We start from the raw sequence: 16,040 nt of genomic DNA, 5'->3' as shown, positions 1-16,040 counted from the left end.
CATCAACAAAACAAAAAGACCACCTAACAATTGGGAGAAGATATTTGCAAACCAAATATCTGATAAGGGGTTAATATCCAAAATGTATAAAGCGCTCATACAACTCAACAACAAAAACACAAACAACCCGATTAAAAAACGGGCAGAGGATTTGAACAGACGTTTTCCCAAAGAAGATATACAGATGGCCAACAGGCACATGAAAATATGTACCACATCATGAATTACTAGTGAAATGCAAATCAAAACCACAATGAGATATCACCTTATGTCCATCAGAATAGCTATTATTAAAAAGACAAGAAATAACAAATGTTGGAGAGGATGTGCAGAAAAGGGAATCCCCATATACAGCTGGTGGGAATGTAAATTGATGCAGCCACTATGGAAAACAGTATGGCGATTTCTCAAAAAGTTAAAAATAGAACTACCATATAATCCAGCTCTTCCACCTCTGAGTTTTTTTCCAAAGAACATGAAAACACAAATGCAAAGAGATAATATGCATCCCTACATTCATTGCAGCATTACTCACAATAGCCAAGATTTGGAAACAATCTAAGTGCCCATCAACAGATGAATGGATAAATATGTGGTATACAATGGAATACTAAGCCATAAAAAAAGACAAAATCATGCCATTTGTGGCAACATGGATGGACCTTAAGGGTATTATGCTAAGCCAAATAAGTCAGACAGAGAAAGACAAATACCGTATGATTTCACTCATATATGGAAGATAAACAAACAAACACATAGATAAGGAGAACAGATTGGTGATTACAAGAGAAGAAGAGGGTGGGGGGAGGGTGAAAGGGGTAAAGGGGCACACATGTATGATAATGGATTAAAAACTAGACTATTGCTGGCAAATACGATGCAGTCTATATAGAAACTGAAATACAGTAATCTACATCTGAAATTTACACAATGTTATAAACCAACGTGACCTCAATAAAATAATTAAATTTAAAAATATCCAGATTCAATAAATCCATAAAAATGACTTTTTTCCACTCTGAGTAAAGCTGTTTGTCAACATTAAGGCAAGGCTCTAAATGAATCACTCACAAAAATGAAACAAAAATCTTTCACTGCCACCACGTTCTCACCTTCATAGCCCGCTCTGTTCCTTTCAGCTAAATCACATTTCATAGTGGCTGGACATGTTCATAGTTCTTCCCCTTTACGACCAGAGGTAAGACAATTCCATTCTATTAGCTGAAATTTTAGGAAGATTTTATTTATATACTCAAAAACTTGTGAATAAGCATTGAGTCTATCTCTACAATTAAGAGTGACAAGTCCAGCAGTTAAGTGCGCGCACTCGGCTGCGGTGGCCCAGGGTTCCCCCGTTTGGATCCCAGGCGTGCACCAATGCACTGCTTGTTGAGCGATGCTGTGGCAGTGTCTCATATAAAGTAGAGGAAGATGGGCACGGATGTTAGCTCAGGGCCAAGCTTCCTCAGAAAAAAGAGGAGGATGGGCATCAGATGTTAGCTCAGGGCTGATCTTCCTCACAAAAAAAAAAAAGAATAAGTCTGATTTCTAATGGTAATTAGCACGGCTGCTTCTGCCATTTTCGAAGACTATTGCACAGCGATTTTACCTAATTGTCTATTACTGTTAGCTTCTAGCTTGCTACTTCTTTTTATTTAATATCCCCCAAGTCTTGATTTGACATTTATCCATTATCCTATATTAAATGTTGGTAATTCAAACCCCTACATTTTCTATCTTACTGTAAAACTAATTTTCATGGTCCCCTGTTGCTAAGTCTTGCTTATTAGTGATATGAGATGTAGAATTATAGAAATCATATAAAAGCATCTAGCTACTTCTCATGATATTAGGTAACTCAACAGAGTTTCCAAAGGTGAAAGGGCGCTGGGTTCTTTTTTTATTTTTTTTTTGCTTCTCACAGATCCAAATGACATAAAAGTTTGGACCAGTTTTCATGTAAAAAGATGAATAAGAATTCCCAAAGAAGGGACAGCCAAGCCTTTAGATTGGATTTGCAGAACTGGCTTTAATTTGTTTCTGTTCATAATGAGATATATTACACAAACATGTTTAATATATATATATTATCTCTATATATTTATCTATCTATCTATACATATTTTAAATTCTTTCATTTTGAGGAAATCACCATCTTCAATATAATAAACAAAAACCTCTACATTGCTATGTACTCCCAGTTTTTCATTATTTATGTCTTGTCCTGTGCACACAGTATTTGTCATATTGATTATGATCTTCAAGCTCCATAGCTTTACTTTGAGCTAGTAATTGTTTCACCTATGCAGAATGGTAGAGTCACCCTTAGGTCTTGTGACTGTGTTTGTGAGGGGAAAGAGGGTCACATGTTGCTGAAATAAACTCTACCAAGCCAACTAAATAAATTTTTCTCTCAGATTCTAATTTTCCACAATCTATTACCTTCAGTGTAGCCAATGCGTTAGCAAGGCCACTTAGAACATCAGGGACACAAAGTTTGCCTGTACCCTATCTAAGTAGACCCACAATTTCTCAGAAATTTGGAATGTTTAAAATGATGGCATAATTATGAGTATGGGATGTAAGGTATATCTTATAAGATTAGTACACCTTTTTGTCTAATTTTTAGCAGACTTTGTCCCATATTTTCAGGCACCATTCAGTTGGCTTTTGATTGCTGCTATACTTGAGAAAATGTTCCTTCTCTCATTCATGGCTAGCTCAAAGCTCCCACATTTGAAGAGAAGTAAAACCAGCTGTGTTAAAAACACAACCTAAATTTTCTTACTGCCACAATTTCCCCCAGACCGATATTTTGGGAAATCTATAAAATAGTTAGCCAAGCACTGGCTTGGGGAGTTGACCAGTGTGGTAGAAGGTAAAGAAGAAGGAATTAAACTTTCCAAGGCTTTTAAATTTATAACCACTGCAACATAATCTAAAACAACGTGGGGAGGATGACTGTCCGACTCCCACACATGTACTCATCAAAGGTGAGTTATTTTTCCTTTTCAAGATGCCTTTGATTTTCATTTTAAAATGATTCACCTGTTGAATAATGTTTGGGTGGGGAAAGGAGGATCAATAAGACAGATCTGGGCGGTGAATTTAAATATTTCTGCCTACCATTTGCAATGACCCTTAATATCAATTTACCTTCTCTTCCTCCTACTCAGAAACACGTTAAATCATCAGCAAACCCAGCTAGAGAGACAAAACTAGTTTCAGGAGGGATTTAAGCGTAAGATAATTCAGCAAACCAAGTAATGCAATTAGTTACTCAGTTTTTCAGTCAGTCAATCAACCTGTTAGCCAAATCCAAACAAGCATGGTTTGAATATCAACAAAGAGGCATTAATCAAAATGACAGAAACACATCTAGAAATATTAGAGGATAATTGGTCCAAAGAAGGCAAATATAGGTGGTTGGAAATAGAGCTCCTATTTATTGAACACCTCATTTAATCCTTACAACTGTTATAAATTATGCTTAATACTCTAATGTATACCCATATAATTGATTTTTGAAATATCAGATAATGCTTGAAATACAATGGGAAAATATACCTCTTTATTTGTCAAATTAAAATAGTTCTCCTTCCCAATAATTTATCTAAAATTTTTCATAAAAAAGCATGACTCTGAAACAGTAGTTGGTTCTTAACATTTGTTATATAGATTACTTTGAGAATTTGAATTTAAAAATTATGAGTCTTCTTTCTCAGACAAATGTGCCTTTAAAATGTGCATGTATACCCAAAATTGTTGACACAATTTCAGGGGATTCATGGGCCCCTAAGCATCCTTGTACCTACTTCAATATCTGGTATATACACACACACATACACACACACCCCCTAAATCCCCAAAGCCTGCAGCCTCTTTCTTTCTCTGAGTCCTTACACCATAACCTAATACTTGATATCTAATTTTTTATCTTTCCCCGTTAATTTATTGAACATAATTCTTGCCTTTTCAGCCACAAAATAATATCTTCAGAGAAATGTGCCTTTTGTATTCCAGCTGGCACATAGAAGATGCTTGATGATCACATGGGGGTTGATGGAAAGGAAAGCGGAAGTACATGAAAGCCATGATTACATGAGACCTTACATGTTGCCCCTTGAAATGTGGAACATTTCCACTTGCAAATGCTTACATTGTCTCTGATCATTGCTTCTTCTGCGTCTTTTCTCCGCTAAATCAAGGATTACTGCATGGCCCCGTAATGTTTTACACAATCACTGTCAAGCTCTGCCCTACAGCTACCTGCATTTCAGCTTCAGCGAGCCAAATCCTCCCACTTACAGGGCACAAAGTTTGAGCCCAAACTTTGGAGCTTTAGGGGAAAGACGTCTTTACTTCTTTCTCTATCTCTGTTCAGCATGGTACTCCCTCATTCGATGTCTTCACACTCCCTAGTCAAATCCCTTCGCCTTTGTGTGTGACCTAAGGCCGTTTAAAACTACCAGGCAAGGACTAGTACTGCCACGGGGTTTCCTTTAATGTAGCAACATAATAGAGAAAATATGCTTATCCTAGAGAGTTTTGTCACGCTGTGGTAGGTCAGTTATATGCTTAGCTGACCGCCTTCTGTAGTCCCCTGAAAACAGAGTAGAAAATTGGTATCTGATGCTAAGAATCACTGAAATCTCAGAAAATGGATGCATCTTTTGATCAGCGTGTCATACCTACTTCTCCTTTACGGAAAAGAACAAAAAACAAAAAGTACAACACGTGTGCTAAAGTGGTTACAGGTAACATGTGCCATGTCTCATGTTATTCCAGCTTCCTTCCTTCCAGTCATCATTCTAAGTAAAAATAAATAAAAAAGTCTTTTTAAATAGAAATCCATATTAATGATTTTTCAAGCAGATGGATTTAAGACAAAGAGTTTATGATGCACATATCTAGTACTTTGTTTCCCTTTCCTGGTTTTATTGCAAATATGTGACATGAAAAATTAGAGTTAGAGAAAAAGAACATTTCCAAAATTATCACTGGCCATTTGCTCATTTTATAGACTCTATTTCTCCCCATATTATTTTCTCAATGAAATTATCACTTTCTCATTTAGATAGCACTGAATCTACACTTAAGTTAATTACAGAATTTGCCATTAAGGAAATGTAGGCTGGATGTGTTTGAGAGGTCTGAGCTAACCTCAGAAATACCCAAATAAGCCTTAAGCTTGACTTAAAGAAGGCCATCTAGTAAATAATGGATGGGAAGAAGGGGTAGTCTCAGGGACATCGATCGTCTGAACACAGCCTCAAGCTAAAATATTGTTCAGCATCTGTCATGTAATGAATGACTCATTTTGAATTTTGAAGTTGCTAGCTTTGAGAAGAACTCACAATCCTAGATTTAGAAGCAATTTCTGTGTAAACTTGGGGCAAATGCTCTAGTAGCTGGCCCTTCTACCACGTGCCACAGAAAACCCAGCAAGTGGAAACCAAAGGGAATGAGCAAAAAGGGTGGGAGTGGGCACGAGAGGGAAGATTGTGAGTGAAAATAGTCTCACCATGTAAGGAGCAGGTGGAAACCACAAAAAGTAATAAGAGCATAGGGACTCTTAGATTACGACAATCTTAGAGCCAAAGTCGAGGAGCACTTAGAGAACAAATGTCATCCCCAAATCCTTCTTTGATGCTTGCTAAGGCCCAAATGATTAACCATCAGAGGAAATTTTGCCTTTTTCCAAAGCTCGGTGATGACAGAAGTGTCTCTTCACTTACACAGAGTAAAGCAGCCAGACTTTTGAGGAGAGACCCTGTTCCACTTGGCTGAGGATTAGACATTGTTAAGTAATCTACTATTACTTAATTTCTTTCTTGCCCATATATCTGAGGGGAATCCTACACTCATATGGGGGAGAAAGTGAGATAGAAAAGTTTAAAATGGACATTTCCCACGAGGGGAAAAAGGACACAAAATGTTCTTTCCACTTTGTATTACTAGCCCCCTTTGTAGACGTGAGTATAACTGTATATAATGAAAAGTCTGATACCTGGATTTTGCCCAAGAAATTTAGCATTTCCATCTGGGGTAAATATGTTTCATCAGTTTTCCATATGATGTCTCTTAGGGATATATGCAGCAATTAAGTGAAAAAAATAGTTCTGACCTGAGTGCAAATACTATGGCTTCCCTAAATTGAACCATTTATTTAGAAGAAAACCGGCCTTAATAATTTCAACACATTTTAATCCAGCCTCCAAACTCTCTTCTCTGCATTAAACACTATTAGTTCATCTACAAAGCCTTCCTATGTCAACAGTTAGTTTCTGAAACAATTGTTTTCTTTTGGTCTTGTATTCTGAGATTTCTCCAAAGTAAAAACTGAGCAATGATGAATTATGGAAAAAATACTTTTTCCTTCCAAGACATTCATGTCTAGTCTTTGTTTAAATAATTCTAGGTACCATTTTTGCCTACAGAAAATAACAACAAATAATGAAAATAGACATCAAGTTTAGTATTGTTTCAGTTCCTAAAGGCTTGCCATTTTCACATTGGCTTCCCCCACAAGGTAAAAACCACCCAAATATCAGAGGAATCACTTTCAGCACATATTGTTTCCCGAAGTGATGTCAGTGAAATCATAAGTCAATTTCATTCCTGCAACTACAGTTTCGTGCTGTCTTCCTTTCCTTTGCTTTCAGCTTGAGTGAGAAATTTATTTTTGACAGTTGGTTATTACGAGGACCTAGTCATGCTGGATTGTAAAATACTGAAATCTTTTTTTGTATAGTTACTGAGCACTTCCTATTCCATCAAAATATAGGCAAAATCTTTATAGAATTCCTGTTAAATATCTTTCACTGTGGTGCCATCATTGAATGATACTGAAATGTGATAAAAGCAGGTGAGCCAATCTATTAGGTGTGTTGCAGCTTCTTATACAAAGGAAGCAGGATTTAGACCTCTGTTTTTTTGTTTAGGAGAAAACAAGTCATAATAGAACTCCCTTGACTGTTCTCAACCTTACTTAGTTAAGAGGGCCTTACGGTTTCCCTCAGCTTGACTAAACTTTAGACGAGCTTCTTTCAGACTCTAGGCCCTGACTTTTCTGGCAGTGTTTACTTTAGAAAACTTGTAAATTCTTTCTCTGCCCCTTTAAGATGTAATATTTTTTAAAAGCCTCTTGCCAATTTTACAACCCAAGAATGTCTTTCTCAAGGCCTTGGGAGCCATCTCTTTGAAATGTAAACATCAAGGAAGATCTCTGTTTCTTTGAGAGAGTAGGAGCCACAAAATTGGAGGATGCCTTGCTCAAAGTTATAAAGTTACCTTCTGTCATGAAGCTTGCTTTCCCTTTGCGTAAAGCCGATTAACACACACAGATGGCCTAGGACCCCAACCCCAACCCCAAGCTTAAAAAAAACATTCTCACCCTTTGTGTCAGTGGAGCTGAGCTCAGACTCAGTTCTGGTATCTCTTATTGCAATGGCCTTGAATAAAGTCTTTCTTACCTGTTTAACTTTGTGCAGTGCAATTCTTGTTTTGACAAGTGTTAACGGATATGCAATTCTATAACATTAGTATACTCAAGGTTTTGCCAGGCCTGTCTCTGGACATATTTTCAAGTATAAAAAAAGAAGATGCTGGGGCCGGCCCAGTGGCATAGTAGTTCAGTTTGTACACTCCACTTCAGCAGCTCGGGGTTTGCAGGTTTGGAACCCAGGCACAGACCTACGCACTGCTTATCAAGCCATGCTGTGGCAGGCGTCCCACATGTAAAGTAGAGGAAGATGGGCATGGATGTTAGCCCAGGGCTGATCTTCCTCAACAAAAAGAGGAGGGCTGGCAACAGATGTTAGCTCAGGACTAATCTTCCTTACAAAAAAAAACGAAGAAGAAGATGGGGCCGGCCCGGTGGCATAGTGGTTAAGCTCGCGTGCTCCACTTCAGTGGCCCGAGGTTCGCAGGTTCAAATCCTGGGCGCAGACCTACACATCGCTCATCAGGCCATGCTGTGGCAGCATCCCATATACAAAGTAGATGTATATGGGATATTAGCTCAGGGACCATCTCCCTCACCAAAAAAAAGAGAAGACATCAAAAACAGACTTAAGGCTATTACATAATACCAGAACAAATATAAAATCAAATGAGCCGCTAATAGCTATTAAAATGTTCATGGAGAAGACTAAGACCAAAGAAAAACATGATTTATTTACTTCCTTTATCTTTCTACAAAAGACTCAAGCAAGTTTGGAATCAATAAAATAATAAACACAGGGAAAAAATAGAATGGAAGAATAATGCAAATACAACTCCCAGAAGAGAGCTTACAGGTGTTGTGATCAAGCTTCAAATTCAGTTCTAAAGTTCCCGACAGCCAGAGAAAGAAGGAAAAACGTCAATTCCTCAAGGTGACTTTTCTTAATTAACTTTTAAAAGACATGTTCATGTAGAATTGTATATGGGACACTGAGAGATGTAATAGAGAATGTTTTCATGTTAAACGTAAACATACATTTGTGTTTACAGCAAGTGCTATAACATTTTTCTTATAGTTATTTCCTACAGTGACCACTGATAGAAGCCAAGAGTTTAACCCTGAAATATAGAGAAAGCACAGGGAAGGTGATTCTAGGATTATAATGGATTCTGAGTATGTCAGGCTTTCCTTGTGCGACTGGCGTTGAGAATTAAATTCAAAGTGCTTTAATAGATGGAATACTCTCTTTTCCTCATTCTATGCTTTGGAAACAAGTAACCCAGTGACAGAGCTGGTTTTCTATTGTGAATGTAAGAAAGCTAAGGAATGTTCAGAGTTGGATGAAGGCCTGCCCATCTTTGTCCAGAAATAGAACCTGGAGGCATTGCTGTTGTTTTACACAACTCCAGGAGGCACATTACATGGAAGATAATGTGATTCAAGCTCCCCAACACTGTGTAATTTATGGCAGTGCCAGGATACAGGGAACCAAACTTAGGATTTTGCCCGTGAAACTGCTTCAGATGAGCTCTAACTCTGAGGCCACAAGAACACATGGAATAAATATATTTTATCAGGAAAATTTTCATGACCAGTGGTAGTAGTCACCAGCCACAGTCTAGAAAGAATTTAATAATGATTTCAAAGTGATCTGATTCTGGTAAACATGGCATCAGGTGATAAGGAAGGGAGACTCTATAAAATTCTCTGTTGATAGTTACGTTTTTTTCTCAGCTATCATTTTAATTGTGAGCATTCTTCTGACAGTTTATTTCTCTGCTCACTACTTTAATAATAATCATCATAATAATAATACAATAATAATAATAATAGAAGCAGCATTAGTTATGCTTCTTATGTGCCACACACTGTTCTAAGAGATTTAGATATGTTAACTCATTTAAACTTCATAAAACCTCAATAACAAAAGTACTATTATTTCCCCCATTTTACAGAGAAAAGTGAGGCACAGTGCGACTAAATAACTATTCCAATGTCTTGCAGCAAATACATGATGTAGCCAGGATTTAGCCTCTGACATTCTGACTCTGGAGTCCATTCATTGGCCAGAGACAGAGAGTGCTTATCAAATATTATAAGTACCCCCCTGTAATCCCCAGACTATTTTGCTGGGAAAATGAGAATGAAGTCAAGTGACTTTCTTACCAATTAACTATCAGTATAAAGAACATGGATCTCTTCTGGGATGAGGCAAATAAGATCTGATGTGTCTCTTCCATTCTTGTCTTCCTCTATTAGAGTGAGGTGGAAGGCATCTGTGAGATGGCAGTGTTACAAGATGGAAGAGGGACAGATCCCAGAGTTGCCAGGTGGAAGAAAGCAATGACCAACCTACAGAAGACTTTGCATTACGTGAGAACTAAACTTGAGATTTCAATTTGGGAAGTGATTTGTTATTTGACATAGTCTTTTCTACTTTAACTAATACAATGCTCTTAAACACTTCCCTATGGAATCTCATTCACAGCTCTACATCTATTCCCTAGCTGATTACATCCACAAACTTGATTCTAAATGTCATCTATTTGCTGATGTGTTCCAAGATTAAGTCTCCAAATTTGAGATTCCCGTATCCAACCACCAATTGGAGGATATAGATTCAATATTTTGAAAACTCATCTCTGTTATAAAAACTCTCAGGAAACTAGGAATAGAGGAGAACTTCCTCAACTTAATAAAGAATATCTACAAAAAATCTACAGCTAACATCGTACTTAATGGTGAGAAACTAGAAGCTTTCCCACTAAGATCAGTAACAAGGCAAGGATTCCCATTTCACCTCTCCTTTTCAACATCACACTGGAAGTCCTACCTAATGCAGTAAGATAAGAGAAGGAAATAAATGGTATATGGACTGGGAAGGAATTTTTTCATAAAACTGTCTTTGTTCACAGATGATATGGTCATCTATGTAGAAAATTGGGAAAAACTGACAAAAAAAAAATTCCTGGAACTAAGTAATTATGACAATGTTTCAGGATACAAGGTTAATATATATAAGTCAATCACTATCCTACATACCAGCAATGAACAAGTGGAATTTGAAATTAAAAGCCCAATACCATTTATATTAGCACCCTCCAAAATATGGAATATTTAGATATAAATCTAATACAATACGTACCAAATCTATATGAGGAAAGCTACAAAGCTGATTAATGAAATCAAAGAACTAAAATGGAGAGATATCCCATGTTCATGAATAGGAAGACTCAAAATTGTCATGACGTCAGTTCTTCCCAACTTGATCTACAGATTCAATGCAATCCCAATCAAAATCCCAGAAAGTTATTTGTGATATTGACAAACCGATTCTAAAGTTTATATGGAGAAACAAAAGACCCAGAGTAGGCAACATAATACTGGAGAAGAACAAAGTTAGAGGACTGACACTATCTGACCTCAAACTTAATAGAAACCTGCAGTAATCAAGACAGTGTGGTATTGGTGAAAGAAGAAACAAATAAACCAGTAGAAAAAAATAAAGAACCCAGAAATAGACCCCCATAAATATAGTCAAGTGAGAGGTTGAGAGAAAAATAATTTTTAGCATAGAATTCTATACCCAGCAGAACAATCTTTTAAGAATGAGGATGAAATAAAGACAATTTCAGACAAACAAAAATTGAAGCTATAGACTACCCTCACTAAAGGAAGTTCTAAAGAATATATCTAAGATGGAGGAAGTGTATCTCTGGAAAAAGTTGAAGATGCAAGATAATGAATAAAAGTAATGGTAACTCTGTTGACAAATAATGAGCAAACATTAATTGAGAGTTGCTTCTCCTCAACATTTAGAAACGTGTCTGCAGGGATGGTAGGGGAGCGGGGTAGACTGTAGGACATCTGTGTTTGCTAATTGGCTTTACTCAAAGAGCTAGTAAACTTTTTCATATCTTTGTGATAAGAAGTAACATTACAACTTGGAGCAAGGTACCAGCTGAAGTTAGGCTCCTACCTTCCCACAGAAACTGAGAGACAAGGACATTGTCTTCCTTGATGATTACATTTCAAACAGATGATTCCCAGGTCCTTGAGAAAGACATTCCTAAGTCTTAAAACTGGCAAGAAGCTTTTAAAAAGATTTACATCTTAAAGGGCTAGGGAAAGGATTTATAAAATTACAAGTTTCTTAAGTAAATGCTGGAAGAGAAGGGAATTTAGGGCCTAGACACAAGAAAAAGCCTGTCTAAAGTTTAGTCAAGCTGAGGAACACATTACAGTCTTCTTGGTCAGCAGGTGTTATGGACTGAATTGTGTCCCCCAAAATTCATATGTTAATCCCTAACTCCCGAAATGACTGTATATGGAAATAGGGCCTTTAAAGAGGTAATTAAGGTTAAAGGAGGCCATAAGGGTGAGACCTTAATCCAATAGAACTGGCGTCTTTATAAAAAGAGGAAGAGACACCAGAGCTGGAGCACAAAGAAAAGGCCATGTGAGGACACATTGAGAAGGCAGCCCGGAAGAGAGAACTCACCAGACACCAACCCTGCTGGCATCTTAATCTTGGAATTTCAGTCTCCAGAAACACGAGAAAATAAATTTCTGTTGTTTAAGCTACTCATCCTGTGGTATTTTGTTATGGAAACCTAAGAGGACTACTATAGCATGTATGAATGAGTGAATGAATGAGTGAATGAATATTGCCTTCCATTATTAGGAATCCATCTTAACACAAGTTTAGTCAAGTTTAATTAAAACATCAGAATTGGGTTGGCAAACATGGCATCCTTCTGGCACATTGATATAGTTTTTGGTGATTCTATTTGTATGGTTTATAGAAGTAAATTCATTATGAAATGGTATTAGTTTCTTATGACTTAATACTGTAAATTAAATATGGCAAATCTGAAGAGGTAATTAGTAAAAACACAAGAATTATAAATCAGAAGGCTCAGAAGTTCATGATTAAGCTCAGTAATTAAAGAAATGTACTAAGACCCATGACTACCAGAACAATAAGATTCACTACCTAATTTCTAAAAGAGACCTATGAAGGAAGCAGTGGTTTATAGACAGGTATTTTTGATCTGATGGAATGTAGCTTTTAAATCCATCCTTACTTCAGTTCTTCTTTCCTTTAAATCTTAACATGCTTCATTTATGCTGGCACTTAATATGCTTTAATCATAATTTGTTTCCATGTTATTCAGAGTCTCTTCTAAAATTTTGTTTATTAATTCATACTCCTGCACCTGTAGCCTATCTATGATATTTATGATATTCTACGGTAAATTACCAAAAGGAAAGACTGACAATTTCTAATTACCTTCTACTCATTTCTCATACTCTACTAATCCAGCCAATACCTTCCAAAATCCATAGATGTGAACTTGATGTATTATTTTTATTTTATTAACTCATCCAACTAATATTCACGTGGCCATCCACCAGACACTATACCAGTTACTGGGGCTAGAGTGATGAATTTGACATACTCCCTGCCCTCTTTGAGCTTGCCATTTAGTAGGAGACTCACATGTAAACTAAAGTACAAGGAGAGGGATTAGCCAATTCAACCCGAGTGAGGAGGGGATGTGTCTTAGATAAGAGGATGCACCAGCTGGACATTAAAAGATGAGAAGGTGTTTTCCAGGGGGCCAGATGCATAAGACTGAATCAGGGAAAACAACAGTCTGGAGGTTGGCAAGATAAAAAAAAATTCAGAAAATGTTTAACCTAATTTGAACAACTGAGACATATAATACATTAGTTTGTAGAGTATATAAAGTAAGACATTGTAGTTTATATCTTTTCAAGTCCTTGTCAGAAATATTTTCATGTCTGCCTAAATATATCAACACTAGGCAAATAGATCTAAGAACATCCATATGTTTTTATCCAGATCATTTGTTTTACCTTTCAAATGCTTTGCATATCAAGATCTAGAGAAATAATTTAAAATAATGTCAGAAAGGAAATTGATGTATCTATAACCTGGGGATTTGATCCTGAAGCTGTTTGATATGGTAAAATACCTTAAATATTAATGTTTATTTTCCCAATTATACACACAAAACATATTCATCGTAAAAGTTTTGGAAATACATAAAAATAAGAAGATTATCAGTTAACTTATCTTAATACTAGGTACATATAATGAACATAGACAGTCTCTATTTTCACTTAAATGATATTTTTGGTTTTTAAAACATAAGGTCAAATTGCCCACCAGGAACATTATACCAATTTCTATTTCCCAGACAGTGTCAAGATGGCAGCGTAAACAGACTCTGAACTCACCCACTCCAATGGACACAACTAATTTACAACTACTCTTGGATTACCCCTAAGAGAGAATTGAAAACTGGATAAAAACAACCCTGACAACAAGGGAGCATGCTAACTGAGGTGGAAGAAGCAAAAATTCCTTTCTGGAGAGAAAAAAGCCACCTTTGAGCCATGACACTTTATGGCCAGCTGGGAGCAAACTTAAGGTACAAAGCCTTCCCTGGAGGAGTGGGGGACCCAAGCAGGGGAGTGTTACCACAATAAGCAGAATTTGGACTCAGCACAACGAAGACAAGTGTCATAAAATCTGGCTTTGCTGGCTATTAACTACAAGGAGGAATACCTCCAGAAAAGCTTTCAGACATAAGGGGGGAATAAATGCCTGCTCTTAAAGGACCCATGCACAAATTCATCTAAAATCACTAGAAAGAAAGGTGCACAGTCCTTTGGCGAAAAGAAACTTACTTGATAGGCTCTGGGTGCATCTCAGTGGTAGATGAGACCTCTCCAGGGACTGAAACATTGGCGGCAGCCATTATTGAGACCTAGTGCAGGCATTCTGACACAGATGCTGGCAGATGCCATTGGAGTTCTTCCCCTGGCCTGTGAGCCCAGGGGTTTGCCCCACCCACTAAAGCACAGATTTAATACAGCTCAACCAGGGCAGGCAGCCCACCCTAAGGAATGGCCCCACCCAACAGCAAACCCGTGGGCAACTTGTGGGCCTACATAGGTGGGGTACCTGGAACTTTTGCAACTGGGAGAGTGGGTCTGCCTCAATGGGGCAGGGTGTGCATGAAGGGCAGGCCTGAGTTGGTGGAGTGTGTGGAGCCTCTGCAGTGGGGTCACTGGGTAGACTTCAGTGGGTCAGGGTGTGTGCGTGGGGCAGGACTGTGTTGACACGGTGTGTGGCCCTGCAGGCGGTGGGGCCTGAGAGCTGTAGCAGACTTGTGCTTCTCATACAACCACACAGGGGATCAGCCCCACCTTCCAAAGCCTGAAACAATTGGGTACTCTCATGCCTGGGGTCAGCCCCACTCAGCTACAACCCTCAGAGAGCTGACAACAGCCTTGTAGGCCAGAGACCTACAACAATTGTAAGCCCCTGAACCTAGCAACCAGCCACGCTGGGGGCCTACACATTTAACAGAAAAACTGCAACAAGAATGTGCTATTAGACCTTACAGTCAACTATGCTGGGGCTCCTCATGCCCAATAAAGTAACAGAAAGGACCACAGCAGACACACGCAACTGAGCATTACAACCAGCTGGCCAGGGGGATAGCATAGCCTCCCCAAGCATCCGCAACAAGAGCAACCCTGCCACAACAGAAGGACACATGTAGCCCACACAGGGGACATTCCAGAAACATTTGGAACTGGTGACGAGAAGGAAGCACACTGCTGGGACTCATAGGCATCTCTTACCTAGGGCCATCTCTCCAAGATTGGGAGAAGTAGCTGAGTAGTATTCCATTCTGTATATATACCACAGCTTCTTTATCCATTCGTCCCTTGATGGGCACTTAGGTTGCTTCCAAGTCTTGGCTATTGTGAATAACGCTGCAATGAACACAGGGGTGCATGTACCTTTACAAATTGGTGTTTTCAAGTTCTTTAGATAAATACCCAACAGTGGAATAGCTGGATCATATGGTAGTTCTATCCTTGATTTTTTGAGGAATCTCCATACTGTTTTCCATAGTGGCTGCACCAGTTCGCACTCCCACCAGCAGTGTATGAGAGTTCCCTTCTCTCCACATCATCTCCAACACATGTTGTTTCCTGTCTTGTTAATTATAGCCATTCTGACGGGCGTGAGGTGATATCTCATTGTAGTTTTGATTTGCATTTCCCTGATAGTTAGTGATTTTGAACATCTTTTCAATATATATACACAATGGAATACCACTCAGCCATAAGAAACGATGAAATCCAGGCATTTGTGACAACATGGATGGACATTGAGGGTATAATGCAAAGTGAAATAAGTCAGAAGGAGAAGGACAAATACCGTATGATTTCCTTCATTAACTAGTAGATAATAACAACAATAAACAAACACATAGAGACAGAGATTGGATTGGTGGTTACCAGAGGGGAAGGGGAGAGGGCGGAGGGTGAAAGGGATAATTCAGTACATGTGTGTGGTGATGGGTTGTAATTAGTATTTTCGTGGTGAACATGATGTAATCTATGCAGAAATAGAAGTACAATGATGTACACCTGAAATTTTTACAATGTTATAAACCAATGTTACTGCAATAAACAAAAAATAAAAATAAATAAAAATTTTAAAAATAAATAAATAAAGAAGTAGCTGACCTACGTAATACAC

At 38.0% G+C, this 16,040-nt stretch overlaps 1 pseudogene; it reads left to right on the top strand.

The window, feature by feature from the left end:
* The first annotated feature begins 2,957 nt into the window (after window positions 1-2,957).
* The window catches only part of LOC101404668 (protein FAM162B pseudogene), a 43,297-nt pseudogene continuing 30,214 nt past the window's right edge, over window positions 2,958-16,040 (top strand).

Source organism: Ceratotherium simum, chromosome 1 (assembly GCF_057802395.1).
Source record: "Ceratotherium simum simum isolate JZ-2026a chromosome 1, ASM5780239v1, whole genome shotgun sequence".
Taxonomy (NCBI): domain Eukaryota; kingdom Metazoa; phylum Chordata; class Mammalia; order Perissodactyla; family Rhinocerotidae; genus Ceratotherium; species Ceratotherium simum.
The sequence above is the reverse complement of the archived record's forward strand: the minus strand, read 5'-3'. Positions and strand labels throughout refer to the sequence as shown.